Raw genomic sequence first — 26380 nt, 5'->3', positions numbered from 1 at the left:
AATCCTCCCAGAATTACGCCTATTTGAATATGCAAATCAATATAAATCGCCCTTAAGCGCAGCCTTCTGTGAAAAGACAATGGGAAAAGCACGGGGAAAATATAAGAATTTCAGCGAATACCAAGTGGAGGCAAAGGAAAAACATACTATTTGTTCAAATAAACCGTGGTATAATCAACAAAATGAAGTTGATCGAGTGACATAGCGTGTTGGAGAAACTTGAAAGCTCACATTCACAAAATCGCACAGTGCCGGAAATAAAAAAGAAGTCACATATCAAAGTTGCCGTGAAAAGAAGAGTTGTAAGCCCACTGTCTGAGTGTCATATGAAAGTTTATTAGGTACAGAGAAAAAGGCACACGGTGGGGAAAAAGCACGAAATGTCAACTTCAATCTCGACATTTCCACTTTAATCACATAGTTTATTTTGTCATTTAGTAGAACATTATAAACTTCATCTTAAAATCGTTTAATTAACCAGTTTCTCAAATCACATCGTAATTAAAGTAGCACGTTAAATGCTTTGTTTTGTATTTGATCTTCTACTGTATGTGCTCTATGTGTGTGAATCACTACTTGCTTCTTAAACTGGCTCTCTTCCTCCAACTGGACACAGAGTCCATTACATTGTGATATTACAGCTCTCTGAATAACTAAAATACTGAGATGTATACGTGATGTCATTTTCATGATGATAGGAGTTAAAGCACGTTATTAAACATGTGTTTCACTTCGATGAAATAATTTATTGTCGAAATTTGTTGCTGCGTTTTTAGCTGTGTTGTTATTTTCTTTCTGTTTTATATTCAATATATATTGGCGTAGCCGCACTGCAGTCAGTGCTTTTCTTTCCCCAAGTAACCGATCGCCACACAATCAGCTCTGTAATAGACGTTAAGCCATCTGTAAGCTTAGCGCCGATTCTTCAAAACGCTTAAAGAACATTGAAATATCTTCGTAGTACATGTTTAATTATTCTATCCTTCACGACACTCCCAGTGAAGAATATAGATTATTTAAATGAAGTTAAAGTTTTATGTGTATAATTTAACAAACATATTTTGCTGCATTTCACCTTAAAAATGATATCGTCATCATATGTAAATACGCGCTTTATAAAGTGGCTCAGGTTGTGAGATATTATAACTGTAGTGCAAGTTTACAGTGGGGTGATTGTACTTATAAGTACAAACCGTTCTACAAGGAGCAATTGATTGAGTGCATTTAAAGTTCTTGGGATGAAACTGTTTCTGAACCGCGAGGTCTGTACAGGAAAGGCTTTAAAACATTTTGCAGTGGCTGAGACAGCGTGTCCTTAAAGCTGTATACCGATAATTCTCTTTCCGATCAGCTGCTGCTGTGATTCACACTCAGATACAGTGATATAAATACTCCGAGTCGTGCAGTGAGAGTAATATGGAAAAAGATGATCCGCTGTGGCAACTCCTAATGGGAGGAGCTGAAAGAAGAAGAAGAAGAAGAAGAAGAAGAAGGAGAAGTGAGAGTAACAACGCTAAAGCAGTTATGGTATTTGGAATACTATGGCTGTTCCCTGAACCATTATATTGTTACGAGTTAATTACAATCAGATGCATTACACTAATAAACAATATGTGGTTAGTTTCTGTGTATTTATAAAGCCGCGTCATGAAAATAATGAGTAATCACACAAGAACAGTACCATTGCTTTGACGCTGGGTGCCGCCAGTTTGCAAATCCGAGCGGAGAACTTGCGTACGACAAGGCATGAGGAAAAGTGCGTGGCTTTACGCCAAGTGTAGGTTTTATACATTGCGATTTGAACGTGGAAAAGTTCTTACGCAACATTTCTGTGCGTACGCACTGTTTATACATGAGGCCCCAGATGTGCCAGTCTAGGCTCACCAGCTTCTACAACAGCACAGTTGAGTTCAGCCTGAGTAACATCTGGCTATATAATGTTCTGTTTCAGAACTTGTTCAGGTCAGAGCCACAAAGCACTTTAGTGTGTGGTGTAGTCAGCAAGGCATAATAAGGAAACACGGCTCTCTTCTGTTTAGGACACACCAGTGCCTGAAGTGGAAGTACATAATTGTCAGTACTGTTATGTTTAAAAATGAATTATTCAATGGAAGAGCAGGGAGCATGAGCTTCGAGCATCATGATTCACCAGCATTCAGTCAAAGAGTGGGGGTGGTAGATGTTCCTCCTTGTAGTTTCAAGTGCCTTGATTCAGTGACATTTAGTTTTGGATATCTGTTGTGCAAGAAAGGGCACTCAAAAACACTGCCGGTATACATCCAATACTCTTGATACACAGTTGCCAAAAAGTTTGAGGTGCAGGTACTCCTTACCGGTGGGTTCCAGACCACTTCAAGCCCTGGAACATGCCATATGTGACATACTCTGCCTTAGAAAGGAAAAGAGTATCATTAATGATATCAGTTATTTACACAGCTCGGTGATGCAGTGGTTAGCACTGCTGCCCCACAGCTCTAGAGTTTTGTCCTTGATTCATTGCTAAAAGTACTGCCTTTGTGGAATTTGCATGCTTTCTCCATGCTGCTTCTGAATGTTTTCTTATTTAGATAAGCTCTAAACACATGCAAACTAGGATAGTTGGCAACTGTAAGTAGATTATGAGAGTGTTCTGTAATGGGCTATTGCTTCATTCAGTGTTGGGTCCTGACTAGTGCTATCAGTAAAGGCTCCAGTGCACCTTCACCCTAAACTTGAATTATAGGTATATTAAGGCAATACATAGATAGAAGGATGCATGTTCTTACACACAAGTCACATAAAATTTACAGCAAATCAACAAAGCAAAAACAATACTACTAAAATGTTCTTGGATTTCAAAGTGAATAAGGGGCTGAATCGCTTCTCCAACAAGTGTATATCTAGAAGCATGCCTTATATTTTATCTGGCCCCTTCTGTTCATCTGATTGGATTTTTTTATGATTAAAGTACTTTCCAAATGTCTTCACTGAGACGGAAGAGTTTCTTATGAATGCTTCCTGTGTGACCCCAGACGGCAGTGCATTCATCCAATGCAAAGCAAACTCATTTTCTTTCAGTGCTGCTCAAATATCCCATAGTAATGCAAAAATTACCAGCAGCCCCAGGCTTTGAAATCCCAGCATCAATTGAGACACAGTGCAGAGAAAATGGAAAAAGTTACAAGTGTATATTGGATGTCAGCTGGCTTTTGAAAAGTTTTATTTAACTGTTTGAATCCTGTTTAAAGTTTTTTGCTGTTTTTCCTCTATGTGGTAAGTGGATTGATAGTAATGATCTACATCATATTAATCATTATAGTCATTAAAATTCCTACACTGCATTTTTTCTCAAATGTCTATAAGCTAATTTCCTTAGGCTCTGAAATCTTAAGTTTTATCACCCTGGGCAGTGCAGGCTGAAATAACAGACAAATCAGAAAATTGTCTCCACTGGGCATGAACCCCGTTGGTTACATGAGGAGTACTAAACTTTTACATTTCTCGTCTTTAAACTTTTATATTTGCCCAGCATACTTGAGACAATGACCCAACTGTGACTTCTGTGGTTTCACAAATGTTTTGTTCTTTTGAGAAAAGTTAAAATCTGTATCAGTTGACTGTAAATTTAGAATAGAAGTGACTACTAATATTTAATGCATATATGTGTGGTAAAGTAAGGGTTCTGAGGCACTGCATATTTGTTTTTTAAAGTAAAAACAGTAAGGCAACGCCGACCTCTTGAGTGTAGGTGTATGAGAGAATTATGGTTGCAGAGGTCCTAAATGAGGGAATTTGTTCATTGTGTTTAATGTACTCACAAGGTATTACTTATCAGAGCTCCATCATTCTTTTTGCCCGCCTGCACTCACTGGGGTTAAGAGAGGTCTTAGTGTGAGATAGTGAAAGAAAGAACTTAAAGTAGAGAGACAGAGTGAGGGCAGGATCATGGAATCGGACCAGTGCTGTGGTCAGGAGAATTTGCAGTCTGGGAAGCCTTGTCAGGGAGCGAGAGAAAAGGCACTTCCAAGGGAGATCAACTGTGATGAGTAGAATGTACATGACAAATCGTGGGCTCCCAGGGATCCTGTAGACATCATTGAGGCTGTTAGGAAGATGAAGCCATGCTTGTCATTGGCACTTCTAAGAAAGAACATTTTTTACAATATTTCTGTTTGGGGGTCGTTGTGCAAATGTGCACAACTGAGCTGTGACCACAGAACTTGCTGCTGTGTGGATGATTCATTCAAGCATTTCAAGGTCACTTTGTTCTAATGAAAGTATCTGCTGCTAAATGTACTTCATAGTAACGAGATTTCTATAGACTTGTGTCATATGGGGAAACTGTCAGAACCATAAAAAATACTTGTAATACACTCTCACCTCGGTCTCTCTCCTCTCTCTGCACTACTGCAAAGCCCCGCCCACCTAGCGGTCTGAAAAGTGTCCTCAGTAAAGGGGGCCGCGGACCGGGGGTTGGGGACCCCTGCTTTATAACACAAGCAATATGTCTGCATAATGTATCACTGGGACTGGGACTGCCAAATTGAAGTTTTTCATTCTTTTTATAGTTTCTTTTTAGTCATTCTAGTGTGTTTTCAGACCACATTATGTGTATATATATATATTGTCAGGGATGCCAGGGGCCATGACCTGGCCGGGACGACAGGAAGGACCGGATGTGGGTCTGCACCCACCCTGGATCACGTGGGGGTTGCCTTCCGGGTTGTTTTGGGGGCCACGGGTACAGGGCATGGAAGCCCTACCCTGTAGGGGCCCGTGGTCACCGCCAGGAGGCGCCCCAGTGCCTTGGGGACCTGTTACCCCAGCACTTCCGCCACACCAGGAAGTGCTGGGGGGAAGATTTATGACGGCGCCCGGAGAGCAGCCGGGAGGACAGCCGGCACTTCCGCCACGCTAGGGCGTGGCCAGAAGAAGATTGTCGGGAACACCTGGGGCTCATCCGGGTCCTCTATAAAAGGGGCCGTCTCCATTCATTCGAGGCTAGAGTCGGGTGGAAGGAGGACGATGCAGAAGAGAGTGGAGGCGGCCCGAAGAAAGGCATTGTGGCCAGGACTTTGTGTTGGGGTTCGTTTGTGCACTGAACTGGGTCAGAGTAACCTTTGAACTGGGGTCTTAGTGACCAATTTATTGTAAATAATTCTGTAAATAAACGTGTGGTGGTTCTTAAACAAGATGTCCGCCTGTCTGTGTCCGGGCAAAGTTCACAATATATATATATATATTTATGTATCTATTTATGCATTCATTTATTTAAAGAGCTTCTGTAAAAAGCCAAATTTTCCCATGGGGACAAATAAAGTTCTGTCTATAGAAACCGGAATGACACAAGACACTTATTCTTTTATTAAGGCTGTAGCGTGCGGCTTGAGTTCTTGCCCGGCTGGGACACCTCCACGCTGGGAAAACTGGGGGAGCCAGCATGGCCAGAGCGTTACCTCCCACGGGACGCTAGATGGCAACCCCCCTGGGTTGCAGAGGTGCCTCGGACTCCCACAGGGCTCCATGGGAGTTGAAGTTTGGTGCATCCCTTTTTGGAATCTGCAGGTACCGCTAAGGGTGCTGCAGCAGAAATAAATCATCAAGGTGTGTTTTAAAAGGAGACAGCAGTCACTTCTTCAGGAGCCAGAGTCGGGAGGAGGAGGACGATGCTTGCTGGAGGGAGAGTGGAAGAGAAAGAGGAGGAAAAGAAGAAGAAAAGTATTGTGTTTGTGCTGCATTTGTGGGACTGTGTTGTGCCTGTGGGAATAGGGAAGGTGTTGCCCTGAGGTGAAGAAAAAGAAAATAAAACATTTATTTGTTTTATCATTGTGCATCCTGCATCTGTCTGTGTTGGGTTGAGCGTTGATATAGCGCCTTTTGTCACAAGGTGGATGAAATATAGAATAGATGTTTTATAAACTGACCATCAAAATATAGAGAAACTTGCTCCAGTTTCCTAGCCACACCTCAGCTGTACAGAATGGCCAAGCCCTAATAATTCTCACTATTCATATATGCAAGTGCAATTTGAGATCATGTCGATTAGTTCTCATAATAAAGTGAATATAATGGTGGCCCCAAAGGTCAAATGCAAAAAAAAAGTGCAAAAAGTTTTAATTTGTCTTGTGGACGATAGAGGCGCTGTTGCCCCGTTGAACCCACCAGACAGACATTCAAGACACACTAAGAAGAATTTTAATGTTTTCTTTAGTTATAGTGCACAAAGCACTACCCACTCCACAATTCACAAATCCAATATTACAATAATAATAATACAATAAACAATCCTCCACTCCCAGCAGCTCCGTTCCTGTACCACCCAACTCCGGCTCAATCTACTGGGTTTCCCACAATCCTTTTTAAAGTCCATGACCTGGAAGTATTCCTTCTCAGGGTCAAAAGCCTTCTGTAAGTACTGCGGGTTTCCGTTCTCATGTCTTCGAAGTACTTTCGGGTTAGCGTCACGGTAATATTGCCCGGGTTCTTGGTAAGCTCCCCCTGACGCCACCCATGGCACCCAACAGGGCTGAAGAGACAGATTCCATGTCCCATACTGCCCTGCGGTAATCCGAGGAACCATTGCCATCCAGGGGAGCTGCCATCTAGCGTCCCGGGGGATGCAGTCCCCTGAAAAAGTGGGTTTCTTTAGTTGAGGGACGTCCCGGCCTGTCTGAAACGCCATCACACTAAAAACATGGAGCATGAAATTAACATCAGAAAGTGAGGGCATGAAATGAATATAAAAATAACTGCATAAACTAAATGTCAAAACTGAGTTTGTGAAACACATTCACCAAAAAGTGGGTGCCTGAAAAATGAAAAAATAATTTCACGCACTAATATGAGATACGAGAATTGAGTGCAGGAAACTTTCAATAGAAATGCAATGGAAATTTAGGTCACCCTCTAGATACACAGGAGCCCCTTTCACACATGCAGGCCGTACATTAAATTTATCAGTAAACTGGTTTTTTGAAGACATAAACAAACACACAATGGATACCTAGAAAAATCAGAACATCCACTTTGAAGTGGTAAAGGCTCCATTTTCCAAAAACATAACCTGCATTTCGGGAATATATTTATGACAACAAAAAATATTCGTGGCTCTGTTTTTCTTGCAGAAAGCATATGTTCTTTTTTATTTGTCTGTCATTGGTATAGTTTCCAATAAACAAGAAAATAGCACAAAGCCACACATGTGCCTTAATCCTTTTAGCATGATGTTGTCTTCCTACTAAAATGTTTTGAAATTGCACATATTAAGGATGCGAAGATAAAATTAAAAAATTAAGTGTTTACATTTTGCATCAGCCTCCTTATGGTAATCACGGTGTCCTAAAGTTATGGCTTATAGTGTTTAGATTTGATATAAACAACTCAATTGAAGACCTACAGAAAGCCGTTTTTCCATGGCCAACTACTTACAGCCTAAGTGGATAAAAAAGTGTTCTTGATTGAACATTTGTGAAGCTACTGCAGTTTGAAGCATCTTCCAGATGAGTTATAGCACTGCAGCTGAAAGTGAAGTAGGGTGAAAAATAGAACTGTATAGTATTAGCAAAGGAAATGGTGTTTGCTAGCAAACCGAATACTTTATAGGTGAGCAGCTCTTATTTAAGGCAGTAGGGTTAGTGCTGCTGCTTAACAGACCTGTCATTGTGTGTTTAAATCTTGTGTCACGTTGTTTTGTGTGCGAAGTTTGCAGGTTCTTCCCAAGTTAGCATGAAAAATATTTCTAGATTCTTAAATATATGCAGGTTAAGTGAATCAGCAATTCCAAATAGTGTAAGTGTGACAGTTGATGGGCTTGTGCGTGTGAGTGAGTATGAAATGTTATCTTATTTCTGTAAATCTTGAGAAAAATGTTGTAAGCTCTGTGAATCACTCTCAAAAGCAGCATTTACAAAATGAGCTACATAAGACTGCGTCCCTGCAGGTGAAAGATTACCACAAAGGAAAACAGGCAATCATGTGAAGGGCATCATTGGATTGCTTCTAAAATGGCAATATCTCAAAATATTTTTTTAAACATTTATATTGCTGTTTTAAAATATGTATGCAATCTCAAAATGTAGCTTTATATTTGAGAATTTTCTTAGCTTAAAAATGGACACATTTGAAAAGTTATAAGGCTTATGTTTTCACATTTGGGTCAGTGTTCTGCCAGCATTTTAAACTGCAAAAATGGGTAAGGTCTTTTTAAAAATGTAAAAAAAAAATCTTCAGTTAAGAAAACAATACCAAATGGCAAATTAATGTATGCTATAAATGTTAAATAATAACTCCTTTAATGCACTGACACTGATGTTAATTTCATGCAATTTTTTACACTATCACTTTTTCTTATTTTTTAACTCTTCACTGTTTTATTTTTCAAATGTTATCTGATGCACTTATATTTCAATGATAAGTTTATACTCAATTTTAAAAATTGTATATAATGATTTTGTACACTCTTTTTTAATTTAATGTTTGATTTTATTTTTTTCTTTTTCACCACTGTAGAAAACAGCAGCAGAAATGTGTCTGACTGAAAACTCTGTAAACAGCAGGGTTCTTTCATCTTATGCCAAAAAATATTCTGAAAGCAAATAAATTATTCAAACCACTCCTGGCCAATATATCAAATATTGCTTATGGCAACAGTCAATATTATAATGGGACAAAACAGTAAACAAGGTAATTATCAAAACCATTTTAATTTTTTAGCAGCCTGTCAATGACTCGGTCACTGGTGAATCTAAAAGATGTCAGCTCTGCTGTTTTGGCTTTATGTTTTGGGCAATGTTACAGTTAGATCTGAATTCTGTTAGCCCATATTGTCTTTCCACAGGCCTGGTGCCTCATGTATAACGCCGTGTTTAGAATTCACACTTTAACATGGCAAACTGACAAAAGAGTAAAGGTGCTTACGCACAAAAAAATCCAGATGCATAAACCTGTGCGTACACCGACTTCAACGTTCTTCTGCTACATAAATCCCGGTCAGTGTGAAAAGTAATGCACATGCATGCACCTGCTGTCCCGCCCCAACTCCTCCCAGAATTATGCCTCTTTGAATATGCAAATCAATATAAATAACCCTTAAGCTTAGCCTTCTGTGAAAAGGCAATGGCAAAAGCAAGAGGGAAAATAGAAGAATTTGAGCGAATACCAAGTAGAGGCAAAGAAAAATGTACTATTTGTTGGTTTAGGGCTAGGGTTAGGGTTTTTGTAATGGGGGTAGGAAGAAATGTCAAAACCGGCTATGTAATTGTTACCTGTAACCTCTTACCTCACTGGCCTTATTCTATTCAACCCTGGGGACATCTATCTGCAGGCTGACTGGGACTTCAACCCAGTTTATCACCAATAGAGGACTTCAAAAAGCATACTTCCTGCCCTTGAACTAAACAAGGAAAGTAAATCACTCTGCAAAGCTAGTAGCAATCAGGGAAAGACTGGCTTCAAGCTTTTACTTAGAAAAAATCATATTTGTTTACTTAATAACCAATAGTAGCAAATATTGGCAATTCAAACAATTATACAACCTTGGTGAGTTCATGCAGTCTTCATTCAGTCTCATATGACATTTCCAGATGCCCCAGTTCCATAGTTACAAATCATTTCTCCTTAAGCAGAAATTAAAAGAAGAATTTCTTGCCAGAGGGGTAGAGCTCCTTTTCCAAGTGTCCATCAACTAAAAAGCAACAGACACACTTGATAAATACAGGCACTGGTTTGAGTTTTTAGCCTCCTTTCCTCAGAATATCAAAGCTAACAATGTGCTCTTTTTAAGCGAAAGATGATCACAATCACCCATTTAAATCAGTGTTGTGGGGAAAGGCAAATTTTTAGAAAGTTGAATATTCATCGCCTGTATTGAACAGTCAGTGTGGTGACTGAGTTTAAGCAGAAAAATGAACAAAGACAATGTAAAACATAATGACATTTCCAGCAATTTGTTTAAGTGGAAAGTTTTGAGAATTCTAATCTTTATAAACATTTCTGCCGCTGACTGATAATTTAATTATGCAAAAGTAAAGGCAATGATCGAAGACTATACTGAAAAAATTCATATGTTTTGCTTTGTAAAAAATACATTCAAATAAAGATCTCTAATGAAACCAAATCAGGACTCATTTTCTGTCACATGTCGACATTTTGTTGCGCCACTGGATGTTTGTACTGGTAAGACAGTGCTCACTTCGGCAATTATGATGACAGTGTTGATGATCAGAATCATAAAGATGCATCTGAGACAGAAATGAAACTTGAAGCAGCAAGGCTCAAGAAGCATGTGAGCCCTCATCTGTAGGAATCAAGAAATAAGAAAAGCAGAGGTTGCCAGGTAATGGTGGGAGGGGTAGAAAGTGTCTTTCTGCATAGTGAGTTTTGATGTGGGAAAAAAACACAGTAATTTGTACAAAATTGCACTTTGGTGTGTCCTTGTGTGGAAAATACAGTAAAAGGTATCACATTTTTTTTAAATGCAGTGCACTTTTGTAGTGATGTGGTTGAGAGGCATAAACAGAATTAATCTGAAATATGTACATGCAGTTACCTACAATACACAGCTGCAGAAGATAGCCCAAGTAAGCATGGAAGTTTGAATGGGGCTTTAGGGAGTAAAATTCCTTGTTGTCAAGCCCCCAAAACCTTGTAACAATTGCATAGAAATTACAAAATCATCAGAGTAACAAATTTTAGTGTCAAAATTGTGTGTGGATCAAAACTTCAGTGTCTTACAGAAATATTTAGGACATTTTAAATTTTTTGATGTTAGTTTCAATTTAAGATTTTTTCTTTTTTACCTTGCAGGTTGAATCTGAACTTGATAGTATGAGATGAATGACACAATGTTAAATTTACATTATTATCAAAACACTTTCTCTATATGATGTATTATCCATCAGACAAAAAGCACCATTTGCAACAATTTATACAGTTCACTTGAAGCATATTTTATACTCCATACTGTATGTACAACTGTCTGCCTGCTCAGACGAAATCCTGTCCTAAAAAGATGCAGTATTTAATATAGGAGTCATGAAAATATTGCACAGCCTTGCAATTTTCTTCAAACTAGAAAATCCTGCACATTGTTTCCTCCTTATTACAGCCTATTATTTTCAAAGTATATAAACTGGCACTTGATATAGCATATAGTCCATTACATAAAGAATTATTTGGTGCTGTACCTAAACATTCAGTCATAAACTCTCACGTGAGACATCTTCATAGTAGTCATCATCCATAAGGCTGTTATGAATTTGTTATTTTTGTGCCTTTATTTGATGACAGCAAATTTGTTGTTGGAAATGGTCCTCAATTGCTATCATGTGCTGACTGGAAGTTGCCTCGCATGACATCATCACCATCATCTGGTCACTATTTAAGATGGCAAACACTAGTGCTAGTGTCCAAGGTTTTAGACTGTAAGGGGAACCTTTGAAATTTGATTGGAGTTCAGTTTTAAGGTCCCCAAAATTGATCTTATATGGAGCTTCAATCCATTGTACGGCACTTACTAGGTTGATTTGAAAATCAAACTGACTAAGAGTTTGGGTTTTCATATTTAGCTTTTCTATTTTGATTAAAATTACTTTTTGGCTAAGACATCTACTTGTTTTCTGGCCTTTGATTAATTTCTAATTTTGTCTACTGGTTCTTTTCCTTTTTTCTGCCACCTCTTCCATTTTGGCAGAACAATGTGTGCTTGATGTGTGGGTGTGGGTGTGTGTGTCCTGCGGTGGGTCGGCACCCTGCCCAGGATTGGTTCCTGCCTTGTGCCCTGTGTTGGCTGGGATTGACTCCAGCAGACCCCCGTGACCCTGTGTTCTGATTCAGCGGGTTGGAAAATGGATGGATGGATGGATGGCTTTATGTCAATAGATATTGTATATTGACTGTCAGTGTTGGTTACTTTTACATCCAAATATTGATCTGATATGCAGTAACCTAATTAGTGACATTTAAAAATAGAATGGTTATTCCAGGAAAATCTTGCCTTGACATTTTAAATATGTACTTATTCATTATTGGGGAACAGAAATATTAAATAAAGGAGAAAGGATTATTATATCCATTTATTCTTGATGCAACATCAGTTCAGCATTCTGTTTAACTCAAACAAATCTGTGCTTTACTGTGTCTGTATTATTTTGTGCATTATTATATTAAATGTTATTTGTGAAATGGATAATGGAACATTGTTAGTGAAATTATTGAAATTTCCACAATCCGTTTTCATAAACTATCATTAATGTTTTTCTGCTGACACACTCATTGATTGTATGTTTAGCAAACATCTAATTCATAGCAGCCAAATGCAGTCCATCCGATAATCTATGTGTCAGAATTTCCCCACTCAATGAAGCAGGTAATTTAGTCTTTAATGGAAGACATGCATGGCTTCTGAGGACAGTACCCTGAGTCAATAAGCAAGATTCCTAGAAGAACAGAGTGCCAGTCTTGTATGGGGTTCCAGTTCACTGTATGGCAATTTCCCACTCATTCACAATGAGCCAGTTTGGTGTTTGTAATCGACATTACTTACACCTTTTTAGAATATGGATGGTTGGGAAAACTCCACACAGAGAGGTGAGGATTTCTGCTGTTAATCTGTTTACGGTATAAGTAAAATACATTCCTCCATATACTGTATAACAGCATATGTACCTAGGAGTAGCTGCCACATATCTATCTGTTTAACTGTGAAAGACTAGCTTCTCCAGTATTTATGACCTTGACCTGGCAGAACAGAAGTTCTTCAACAGATGAACCTGTCTACACATTCCATAATTACTTGTAACATTTCCTGAAGTTTAATATCAAAGTATTTATCATAAGGCTGCTCTCCTACTCAAAACAAATCTTCACAGCTAATAAAACAAAATTAAATTGAAACATCCATTGTATCTCTGATGTCTAGTTGGTTCAATAATAATGAAATTCTGCAGCTAGCCAACACATTAGTTGTTAAAGGATTTATTTCACCACCATCATCATGTCATATTTGCCATTTAGTATCAAAGAAATGTTCCAGGTGCAAGAAGATCAAGACTTCCAAGTGCAAGTTTAAAAATTATATCTGCCCCCTTCTGTTGTAAATTTCCCTCACTCTAATGGAGCCGAGTATCAGCACTGCTTGCCTTGGGTTGTTTTGGACAGTCGAAGTGTGCTTATAATAATTCTGAATAAGGAGATTTTTCAAAATTCTTATAACCATACTCTGACATTTTAAACTAATTAAGAAGGTTCTGGCTATAATTTTGTTCTGAAATTGACAGAATTTGAATTACTTACCACAAATCCATGCATCACTTGCTAATTAATGCTGAAAATGTGAAAAGGATAAAGAAGTGTGAATGAAAAACACACAGAGAGATGTAAATCAATGAGCAGAGAGTGTGTACAGACATTTCTAAAATAAGGCAGGACGAGACTACTGTCCATGTAAAATGGATGGCACACTGTGAAGTAAATGATAATTACAGGATGAAGTGTAAGTGCCATAACAGGGCCTGTCATCAGTCTTTCAAAGTGAAGATTTCTCTACTGAGTTTTAGGCCATGTCCACATGCTAATAGCCCTGTTACACACTATACATAAGAGAGTATTGTGTTTCAAGAGAGCAAAAAGTTACCATAAAGTAAGCTCAGAGCGCCTGAAAATCTTTGTATTCTCTTAAACTGTGCCATCTGTCATACACGCTCTAAAGGTTTTTCATTGAATGTGGACACTTTACAATTTACAGCATGAGGGAACTCAGACTGATCATGTTATTAACTAAAATGTGTCTTTTTCAACAGCACTGAAACAAAACAATACCAAAAGGAAAACAAGTCTCTATTATCTCTTTGCTTTTTCTAAGTAAGAAGAAGAATCCTCATTAAGTGATATGACAGACATAGATGGAAGGTTACAACTTGTCATCTTAAAGGGCAACACAGAACAAATCAGATTCCATCTGATGAAAACAATTTATATATAAAAACTAATTTCTGTCTGTTGAGAGTAATTAATGTAAACATGTGCAATGTGGCATCTATTGTATGTATTTTATAATGCAATTTGTAATAAAAAGGAATTGAATTTTTCATTCCAACAGATGGCACATTAAGCTATGCTACTGGCAATCCTATAGCAAAAGACATAATAATAGAGGGTAAACTAATCTCATTTGAGTCCATTAACCATTCTGTTGTTCTGCACTCATTAATGTATCAAAAAGACAGCAGAAATAAATCATGTAAAGAAATAACAAATTCCATTAACAGCTGTAAAGAGAGAATGCTGGCCTTCCAGGACTCGAGTTTCAAACCCCTGTGGACCATCAGCCACATTCCTCAGTGTGACAGTCAGTAGACACCAATGAGATTAGTACTTCTTCTAGCAGTCTTTTTTAAAATTTCCATTATTAGGTTATACTGTTGGCTATATTCACTGTCTGTTGGAATATAATTTTTACATATGACAAACACTGGAATGGGTGTATCGAGAATGACACACTTGAGTGAATGTGTCTTGTCAACGATATTGTGGACTGCAGTTCGACTCTGTTGAATTTACTTCAATTAGATGTCGCTTCTGTACTTAAATGTGTTAGACCAATAGATTACAATCTATCTAGTATTGAAAATACTGCTTTATAATAAATTTTCAAGCAGCATAAAATATAATATAATTTCCAACTGTTCTCTTTTTTTTTCTATGATAGAGCTACCCAAAACTTCTGGGAATAAAACATATGCCAACTTGTAACTGAAAATCAGTGGGGTTTTTGGTGCTGACTTAACTTTAGAAAGCAGTCTTATTTACAAACACACATTACACCTAATGTTGTACAGCAAGGAAAAGAGATAAATAATATTAATGGAACTAATCTGTGCCCTTGAATGAATAAATCATCATCTGATGACTGACAGGGTTGCCATATTCATTTGTGTCCATTTAGAATAAAACCATTAGATCAAAGGTACAAAATCATCAGATATGTTTCTCTAAAATTAGTATAAAAACAATTAGACCAAAGTTGTCAAGAGCACATTTTCAGTATGAAATAGTACTTAATAGTAGAACTGCACTTGCGGTCTAATTGAAATGGAAGATTAAGTTAAATTTAGATAGATAGATAGATAGATAGATAGATAGATAGATAGATAGATAGATAGAAACGATTCTGCTGCAAGGAAAAGAACCCTCTCCATTAGAAGCCATCTTAGTCATTTGGGTCAACAGAGTGCTCCTTTTGCTTATTGAGTGAAGAAGTTGCTTTCCATGTAAAGTGAGGATCTGGATTTGCATCCCAGCTGCCAAGTCGTGATTGCTTGTGATGAACATTCCCCCCATTTGAATAGAATCTGAATACAGATAGATAGGTTAGCATTTGAAATCCGCAACAACAGAGTTTAAAGCACCTTGTATTCGGCCGATTTGGCAGTATGGTCATATGTTGAATTAAAAGGAATAATTTCATAAACTTCAGTTTATTTATGCCTAATTAAATTGCTATAACACAAAGTCAGAAACATGATGAAAAGAGTGTAAGATCTACAAAAGACCTGTACAGCAGGCCAGGAACTTCAGTGATCTGCTCAGAAGAGGCTAATTCAAGTCAACCAACCCCAACTAACATCTGTTGTACTGCAAGCATAGCTGTCAGTGTCGAAAGGGGAAAGAACTGGGAATAGGACAAAGAAAGAACATAGTAAGGATAAACAAGTACGAGTCAGAAACTAAAAAGACAGATCTGTGTGAAACTCCAAAAGCTAAAACAAAAACAAGGAAAGGAAAATCAAAGGAATGCAAGATTGTAAACCAAGAGATTCAAATGCGAAATAAAAATCTGGTTGATGCTTTGGCTATTCAAGAGGGTTTAAATGCAATCATGGCCCCTTTTACACCTCATGATAGCATTGCAGCAAAATTGCAAACATTATCTTGCCAATTGATTATAGAGTTTTATGACATCTGTAGGCTTTGGCTGAAGCAGCTCTCAAAAATGAATAACTGGCTTTAAAGTCCAAAAAGTAAAGATATACAGTATACTTCAAACTGTCTCACAAGGGAGAGGAAACAATCAAACTCTGTCTTGTAGAGACATGTTCAACAATGTTTTCTTAAATATATAAAACAGAAATGCTCACAAGAGCAGAAATAAGTAAAAAGGATGAGCTTAAAAAGGCATCCAATCTGAAATAGTAGCCAATACACAATCCATAAGACAAATCCCTAAAAAAAGCAAGCAAATCACAGACAAAAACAAAGAAACATTAATACACCCAATGTCTGCAAACAATATTCAATGATCCACTGCTAGATCTCTCTTACTGACTGATCTAAATATCCAGAGGGAGGACCCAGCAGCAGTGACATTAAAAGTGGCCATACCTCTTGGGGTTTCACCCACAGAACACACAAAATGGACACCACTTTAAAGAAACTGTACTTGTTTAACAAATAATAAAGAAAACTCACAGAAATAACATAATAACATAAAAAACAATATCTTGTACTCAGGAAAAATAGCAATAATATTGAAAATAAAATACAGGGGAAAAAAACCGGGCTCTAATACAATATAAATATTTATATAATATAAAGTCTCTCTTATCTAATGAAAGCTAACCATTTACCATTACCATACAGAGAAGCACAGTGCTAAAGTATAGTTGTCAATCAATATTTATTTTCATTTGTATAGCACCTTTCTTAACACACATTGAGTGGCAGCTTAAAGATTTTCTTTCACATGCTGATTATTCATTAAAACATAGAATGTACTTTTCTCCCTATTAAACTGATGCCTGTAAAGTTGGGTCAAATGCTGTCTACATTGGTACATATTGAGGAATGTGCAGATCATTTATTATTTCACTCCCGCCATCCCAAACTGCTTAAAGACACATATTTTGGTAAATAAACAATCTAACTAAATGCATACCATAAATAAATAAAAAAATGGAATTTAGTGAAATATCTAGATAAGCCTTTAGCTACAATGCCAGTTAAAAATGCATGCCCCCTTATATTTTATTATAGTTTATTAAAATGTAATGATTTGTTTACAGTATTGCTATTTTTAACACAGCAAGAAAAACCTCAACAGAATGGCATATTTTAAATGAAAAAGCAAACAATATTAAATAAGAACAAACTAATTTTCTGTCTGTAAGCTTCCAGAAGGTGCCTGCTTTGCTGCTGTCAGTTTCATTCGGGTCACAGCTTAAGAGCTTGGCATGAGCGGATCGCTTTTATATACTGCTATTTAAACTTCAAACACAACTGTTTGATCAGCAGGTCACAGTGTGTGGATTCTGCAGTAGCAATTAACATTTATGAATTGAAAATATGAATTGTCTTTACTTTCTTATTTTCATTTCTTTCTTTAAAACATTTGGTATTGGCACAATGATATGGTGCTACTGCCTCACAGGTCCAGAGTGTTGGGTTTGAATCCTGGCCAGTGCACTGCCATTGTGGATTTTGAAAGTTCTTCCCATGCCTGCCTTTTGTTTTCTGTGGATATTCTGTTTGTCCTTACACATGACGTTAGATGAATTGATGATTCTACATTGGCCTAGTAAGTTTGAGCACTCCCCTTTAATGAACTGGTACCCTATCCAGGGCTAATTCTCAACTTGTGCCTGATGGAAATTCATTTGCTCACTTTGTGGATTTCCAGCTACAAATATGCAAACCGTATCACAGACCTTTGCCTCCATATATACAGACAGAAAGATGAGACCTGCTTACCAGCAGATCCCCTATTGGGCTGTCTTTGCACACCTGTTACAATCAGACATAGCAAATAGGCAGCAATAGCAGTTGCACTATATATGTAATATAGTGATTGAGGAAAGTACTACAAGTAATAAAATGAAATGTTGGGGTGCCAAACCAGTCACCCCTGTTTAACACTAGAGTTCCTGAAGCTTACGAAAAAACTCATAATCCCGTGCCACCTTAAATCCTTCATACCACTTCATTAGCGTCTTTTGTTTTACAAATGTGTCAATCAGCACAAGCAGCCTGCTATCCAATCCCCCCCATCGCCACAGCTCAACTCGGGCAAAAAGTTCTCCCAGCTCAAGTCTGTTTATCTCGGTGTGAGTTGCCTGGAGTTGTACAAGGTAAATAATATATTATTTGGAACACATGTATTTCATGTGTGTTCCATGTCTACAATGATCTTATATAAATGTAGGATGACATGAAATGCGAGAAATGCAAGAAACGTTGAACACATACCTAAAACAAACTTTTTCATGTTGAAGTGTATAATGTGTGAAGACTGAAGTCCAAATATCAAATAAACACTTTCACAAAAGGTACATGTATAGTAAAACAAGTGCACTTTTATTTAAGAACTAGACATTATGCACTGCTGTTCTAGCGCCCGTTATTGTAGCGGGCTTAAACAGTAGGAACATTCTGTATTAAATGGCAAGGGACCTTGACCTCATTCTGTTTCTTGTCTTAATTTTTTTTTGTCAAAAATATTTTTGCAAGACGCCTAAAGTAAAATAATAATAAAAATAAAATATAAATGTATATGACAATACAGTAAGTATAATTAATATTGCCTTAGTGTAAAACTTTGTAACAATCTGTAAGGCACAATATCTGAAGAAGATATTTAGGAAAAATTTTTTTACCTCATGAAATGTTTCTATAAAATTTTATTATAGACATTTCTTGTAAATATTCTGTCTGAGTTTGGCAACAGGTTGCCTTGTTCAGGACCATCTTCAACCTTGACAACAACATCTGGAAAACTTCTAACTCTTGATAATGCAACATATAACTAACCGTGGCTGAATACTGGTTCTGGCAAGTGAATGCCAACTTTTTCTAAGGTTTGCTCTTCTGAGTCTTTCTCTTTTAGCGTTTTTCTGATTGTTATTTTCAATTTTCATCAATCAATCTATTTGCTTGTATTTTTCTTTGTCTTTTAGCCTTTGTTTTGTTGATGTTTATTTGTTGAGCTGACCGTTCTTCAGGAGATGTTGCTTATATAGGATTTGATTGTCTGTGTCTTTTGTCCTACTTGACGTGTCCTTTTTTTTTGGGCGGCATGTTGTTAGTAGATTAATCCGTAATATTTTCTCTTAAAGTAATACTGGCTTGTATGTGGCTATAATATACATCACTGTATTGTGTGCCTTTGATTTTCTCTCGCAGTAATACTGGTTTGTATTTCTGTAAAATGCCTGTAACTTTCTCTGACAGTAATACTGGCTTTGATGTCTGTAATATGACTTTCATTTTCTGTCACAACAGTGGGCAATCAGCAGAGTGTCCCCAGCAACTGATGTAATGTGTGGCGTGAAGCTGATAATCGTGCCTGTGTCGTCTCCCCAGCAAGTACTGTGCAGTTCCCCAGCAAGTATTTTAATCTGTGGTGGCGTGCAGCTGATTATTGTATGTGTGGCGTCTCCCCAGCAATGGATTTTATGTGAGCGGTCGTGACTACCCAATCAGCACTCTCCCCAGCAGTGATGTCCTTTATTTGCTTATCATGCACAGCCACGGCTAGGCCATTCACTGTGTGCCCAGCTTCCAGTGTGTGTGCTTTATTTGCTTATCATGGGCGGTCGCGGCTAGGCTGTTCACTGTGTGCCCAGCTTCCAGTGTTTGTGCGTCCACGGTGCCGTGCGCATGGGCAGGGCACGGTGCGATGCATGGTGCGGCCCCCCGTATGCGCACTTCACCAGAAGACACACACACACGGACACCTGGATGCACACAGGGATTTTATTAAAGAGGGTATAACCAAAGAAAAAGAAATCGGCACTGACACGCCCGATTGGGTGGTGCAGTGGTAAGAACTGCTAACACATAATCAAGAGGTTTGATTCCGGCCGCTTCTCAGAATTACAGTTTTGACTAGTGAGTTGCTCTTATTGTTACTGTTATACAATAGAAACTTACATTTGAGTCTGTAACAGCAGGTGTAAATGTATGGTACTTGTAAAGGTTAGCTTTTTTTTTTTATTCAGTTTTATTCTCTCAGTCATGTTCCCGCTCCCCCTGATCTGACACTGCTGTTTTCAAATAAAGATGTGTTATAACAGAGGTGAACTCAGATGAGGATGAGGGTTTTACATCAGAGAAAGAGAACAGGAGCCCTGGATGCAAGAAACGTCCACTCACACATAACAATGCAGCTGCACCAGGCGTAAAGGAGAAAAATGGCACCGTTTGGATACAGCCAGAGGTCGGGTGTTTTTCTGCCAGTCAATCAGCCACACACATGTCTTTCAATGAAACAGCAGATGAGCCCTGATGACATGCATATGTGGGAAACTGTATACATAATATTTTCCTGTACTGTGGTGTTTGGTGCTTTCAAAGAGAATGTGTCTTTTGTTGTGAAATTAAAATAAGATGGTTGTCTGTTTTATTGTTAAAAAGGTAGGTACAAATTGTATTGAGTATTTAATGCTTAAAACTATTCTTTGCCTACTAATTTGATAGCATCCAAGTATTAAAATGAACTTCACCTATTGTATTTTTATACTGACTGCATCATTACCAAAACACTATGTATGATAAAGATGATCCATTAATAAAGCCTGATGACCACCAATATATTGGGATTCAACAGTACTGTGGTTGGGAAATTCATTCCAGCATTAAAAGTGCAGACAAACTCATTTTACTGGCAGGAATTAAACAATTAGTCTCTTTTTGGAGTGGTGGAAATATCTTCTGACATGCAATAATGTTCACTTTCAGTTCTTTTCATCAGCGCTTAACGTGGCAGAGTCCAAAGCACACAGTTTCTTTATGACAGTTATCCTTTCGTGTGGGGCCTGCGGCTAAATTAAGCTAAATTTAAACTCTTCAGTAATTCTTAGTGACAGCATTCATAAAAGCTTTTTTTTTCTCCAGTCCTTTGCCATCTTTTAAATAATTTTCAAATTAATTCAATTACATGAAATTGGGTAGAGTATGTGAGAATAAAGAATTAACCTAAATTTTTGTTAATTACAATGCTAAGTATAAAATATTTCAAGGTACATTTTTATCAAAGTAAATTTCAATAAAATTTACCCTTGTACTGTTCTGCTCCATTTCATTCTTTCTTAAAAGCAAATATTTATATAGACGGGTCTCACTTTGGGGCAGAAACACCAAGTTTACTAATGTTTTTGTTTTATTTGTTGTCTGTAAAAAAAATTAGCATTTTTGTAACATACAAATGTATGTATCTATGTTCTTGGTGAATTATAATTTGAAGCCTCAGGTGCATGCTCAGTCCTCACAGATCAGCTTAAAAAGCCTGAATTGTGCTCATAGACTCTCACCACCACAACACTGAATGCAAGAAAGCAGCTACAGAAAATGGATAGGTGGTCGCAATATACTTATTATAGAAATTAAATAATAAAAAATTCTTATGTAATTTGCTTCGAGTAAGATGAAGTTAGCTGGTTATAATGGGGATTTAATTATTCTTAGGAATGAAAAGAAATGAACTAAGTTTTAGGCCTTGTTCACACGGGCGTTAAAATCGAGCGTTTTTTTTGCGTTTGTAGTGTCCGGTGAGCGCGGATCAAGCGCCGAGTGTTTTCTACACGTAGGAGTCAATGAGAGTGTTCACACGGGCTTTGGTGACGGCGCTTATCCGCTGCACGTTTATACGGCATCAAAAAAACGTTGCATGCAGCTTTTTCTTGGCGTTCAAAACCCAACGAACGCAAGGAAACCGCTTCTAGTTTGTTTTCTGCGCGTTTATTTTACGCTTCGGAGGAGCGCGCATTTCAGTGCATAACACCGACTTAACTACTGTTTCCTTACCTCAAAGTGACAAGTAGTCTCTCTTCGGGGCTAACACCAAGTCGCATATTGGTTGATCGGCATGCAATGTGGCATTGCACCAGCTGCAGCAGACAATCGAAAGTGGAAACCGACATCCGACAGTAATTAAAAAACTTGCACGGAAATTTTCGCATTTCTTCATAAAGCACAAAAAAACTTCCTTTAACCCGACGTTGTGCAGTCAGAGGATGAACCCAGTAGCGGCGGCGGGTTTTTCTCTCCCTACGTCGCCGTATTACGAGTATTTTTAAAACAAGAAGATTAATATCTAACATAGCAAAATGGTCCATATTGAAAGGAGGCACCTCAAATAAAGCGACAAAGGCTTTCATATCCAGTTCCTGACACTGCCTCCACAGGTTAACACACAAACTACAATTTGGGCTGCAGGCTGGCGTTAGACAGAGACAAACGAACGCCGGTGTTGAAGTCAATCGATCGCCACCACAAAATGCAACATAAATGTCTAGGACGTTCAGAGCAAGTTTGTTTATCCAAAAACTTAACGCCCATGTGAACAAGGCCAAAGACTGCACAAAAGTCAAGTTTGGACTGACTGCATAGTTAGCAAAACAATTCGTATACTAAAAAATCATCCCCAGTACAACCAATTACTATCATCTTAAAGCAAATTAGAAAGAAGTCCATACCACATGCATTTCAGAACAGGTAATCCATCTGAAGCTAAACATGTTTTGGCCTGGTGAGTACTTGTAAGGGAGACCATGTAGGTTGCTGCTGGAAGAGCAGCTGGTGAGGCCAGCAGGGGACACTCACCCTGTAGTCTGTGTGTGGATCCCAAAGCTTCAGTGCAGTAACAATGACACAGTGCTGAAAAAATGGCACCACCCTTTGGATTAGATGTAAATACAATGTCCTGATTCTCTGTGGTCATAAAAAAAATCCCTGGGTATCTTCTGTAAAGAGTAGAGTGTTTCCCAAAGTCCTGGCTAAATTGTTCATCACTGTCTGGTCATTCTGACTCCTAATCACACCTGCTCCTTATTGGCTGACTATCTGTCTCTCCCCTTTGGCCTCTAATAGCTAATGTGAGGCGAGCATACTAGCACAAAATGGCTGCTGTCACATCATTGAGGCGGCTCTCCCCTGTCTATGTAGAAGTGCTTTCAGGGTCTTAAAAAGAGCTACATAAATGCAGTGTTGTCTTATTTTTCTTTTTCTAAAACCTGCTATATTAACATTCTGTTGCTGTGCATTCGTAACATTTAGCATCTTATGATATATCTCCTGTTTTATCTAAAAAACAAATTGGAGATTTTTCTTTTGTAAAGGACCAGGAGAAAGCTTTAAACTAGAGGCATGCAAGGATCAAAACCCAGGCAACAAACCGATCTTTCATCAGAACAAGGGCGAAACAACAATTGTAATACACATTTATTAAAAATACATCTAAAGCCAGAAAAAAAAACTATTGCAAGTATTTTAACAAGGTTTATCCAAGCTTGGATACAGCATAAACGACAAGCCAATATTTATATGATCACGTCATTTACATCACATCTCCAGAGAATTCTGGGACTGCAACCATAAATGCCATTGTCAGAATAAGGCAATGTCTACAAGAAAACCAAGATGGCATCATGGCATACTAGTAAAAATGAAAAAAACTTTCCCGTGAAAACTTAGATTACAAAATAAAAGTAAAAAATGAATTCCTTGGGTATAAAGTCCTCATAAAAGATGTAGAAATTGGCCCAAACTTTTGAAGAAGGCATTAAAAAATGAAATAAGGAACCAATCACAATATGTTTCTACAGTGTCTTTAAAGGGCATAGTTTCTTAAAGGAAAGAAGGAGCCTTCTGACAGTAAGTGTACAAACATTGTGCGACATTGTAAGTCAAAATGTTTAAGGATCTGTTTTGTGTTTTTACAATCCATTTTGCTATAGCTCAACCCACACCATCCCAGATAGTGAGGACTGTGGTACACCCAAACCCTTTTGAGTGCAAAGCTGTGCTGACATCCCACTTCTAAACCACATTGGAGGCAGCTGCTTTGCGTTTACAAGTACCAGTTTTGAATTCAGAGCACACTTCAATATTATATCTATGATGCCCAAAGAGTGGTTTTAATTATATGAGCTCCTTTTGGAGGCAGGGGTATATGAATGTTCTTGAGGCTTTTAAGTACATGAATTCTGTCCCCAAAAGAATGATTGGAGAAAGGGACATGGAAAATGTACAGTCATCAAAGATAAAATGACAAGAAAAACTCAAACAATATGAAGTCCAGAGAGATGCAGAGCAACAAGTCATCAAAATGCTTTTAGTTACTGACAAGACTTTCCGTAACAAATAAAATAAGCATTGACTACAATTGACACTAATATTTAATGTTTCTGATCTTTATATAAGTTTAGAACTACAGGATGATTCCAGTTGAGCTGGAGCTTATCTGGGCCGATTAAATTATATTAATGATGATTTTGTGATTTTTTTTTTTCAAAATATACTGTTTCTGTGATTTTATTATTATTTAATTGGCACTACTCCACATTTATTCTCCTTCCAATGGTTTCCAGTTTCTTCAAAGATCCATATGCTAACCTGTAGATCCTGATATGGCCCTTCTTCTCTATGCCTCCAGTCTGTGAGCGTTCGTTACATCCCTTCAAGATATCTCCATTCTACTTTGGCCTGGCCACTGGCTTATCATTATTTCATAATCACTCAAGCTTTGGATTTCATATTAGGTTTGATCTAAATTTGGCCTAATGTTATTTTTATTACTGTTAAATATACATTCATTTAAAAAAATAGTTAGAAGTCTAGTTATACTGACATTTTTTATTTAAACTAATTTGAATATTATTTGTTAGTACTAACTTAAAAGTGGTGAAGATAAACTGACTGCCTACATTTTGTTGATACTTAAGAAACACCAGCCCATCACAAGGCACAAAGTTCATGGACCAGATAACATTTGTTTTAATTTTGACTAATATAGCATCATGTAACAGCAAATAATATGATTACTGTTTTGCCAATCAATGTGTGTATGGATATCTGATCCAAATACATGGGTGAATCTGTCCTCAAATTATTACAAAAATGTCAACATCGCATCTTTCGATATCCTGTATTTCAGCCATGCACTGTTACCTGTTGTCTCAATGAGTCACTCAGATGTGCGACTTACCAGTTATGTTAGAAGTTGGAAAAACCAATGCAGATTAAGTTGATGTGTTGTGGATATCAGACAAATCCATGACTTTTCTAATCCATCATCTTTTGACAGCTGTGTGGATGTAGATTTTCCAGCACACTCAATAGATGTGTTGGTAGCACACCAATCACTAAATAAACACAGCTAGTGGCAGGGTTTCAACTTGCCATTACTTCATCACAGAAATGTTTGTGCTGATATCAGACTCTGACATATTTTGCACTTCTGTTTGTTTCCTTTCAGTAATTTTCCTCCAACTAGTGATGGGCGATTCATGAGTGACTCTTTTCAGTGAATCATACGAATCGATTCAATAGAGGTCAATGGGAGTCCTAAATAACTTCAGTAAGTTACTAGCTGATAGTCTCTTGTTAATGTCACGTGTTTTGAGCCGCTGTGATTAACAACATTTTAAGTCAATCTTAATTTTGTAAACCTGTATAACTGGCATCCATATATACACTTTCCAAATACTTTAAGAGTTAAATGAATTTTTCTGGTGACATAGTTAACACTGGTGATTTTGCTGCATACATTTATAATCAGCTGATACTTTAATCAAGGGAGATGTGTGTTTAAAAGGCATGTATGTAGTCTAGGCTAATTGTCATTTGGGGAAAGAAAATTAGTGACCTAAGCTACAGGATGAGCCAATGAGGAAAACTGGTACGTAGGCACAGTACTGGTGCTGCTCCTGGGTTGTATGCATAGTTTAATTCTGAAGCCACCTTGCATAAAGGCATCAACTAAATTTACATACTTACTTTTGGTTTTCCAATTGGATTATAGACAGGTGAAGTGACTTGCTCATGGTTACACAATATGTCAGTACAGTAATCCCTTGCTATATCGCGCTTCGACTTTCGCGGCTTCACTCTATCGCGGATTTTAAATGTAAGCATATCTAAATATATATCACTGATTTTTTGCTGGTTCGCGGATTTCTGCGGACAATGGGTCTTTCAATTTATGGCACTTGCTTCCTCAGTTTGTTTGCCCAGTTGATTTCATACAAGGGACGTTATTGGCGGATGGCTTAGAAGCTACCCAATCAGATCATGTATTACATATTAACTAAAACTCGTCAATGCTATAAGATATGCTTCTTGCGCGGTGCTTGATTGTTTGCTTGTCTCTGCCTCTATCTCACCCTCTCTGACATTCTCTGCGCCTGACGGAGGGGGTGTGAGCAGAGGTGCTGTTTGCCTAGTGGATACGGAGGCACCTCTAAGAAATGCCGCTTTATCGCGGTGCTTCCAAAAGCTCTCTCTCTCTGACGTTCTCTGCACCTGACGGAGGAGATGTGAGCAGAGGGGCTGTTTGCACAGAGGCTGTTTGCTTAGAAGATACTGACGCTCCTCTAAAAAATGCCGCTTTATTGCGGTGATTCGGTAAACTTAA

Source organism: Polypterus senegalus, chromosome 3, assembly GCF_016835505.1.
Source record: "Polypterus senegalus isolate Bchr_013 chromosome 3, ASM1683550v1, whole genome shotgun sequence".
In the NCBI taxonomy this organism is placed as follows: Eukaryota; Metazoa; Chordata; class Cladistia; order Polypteriformes; family Polypteridae; genus Polypterus; species Polypterus senegalus.
Note: the sequence above shows the minus strand (reverse complement) of the source record.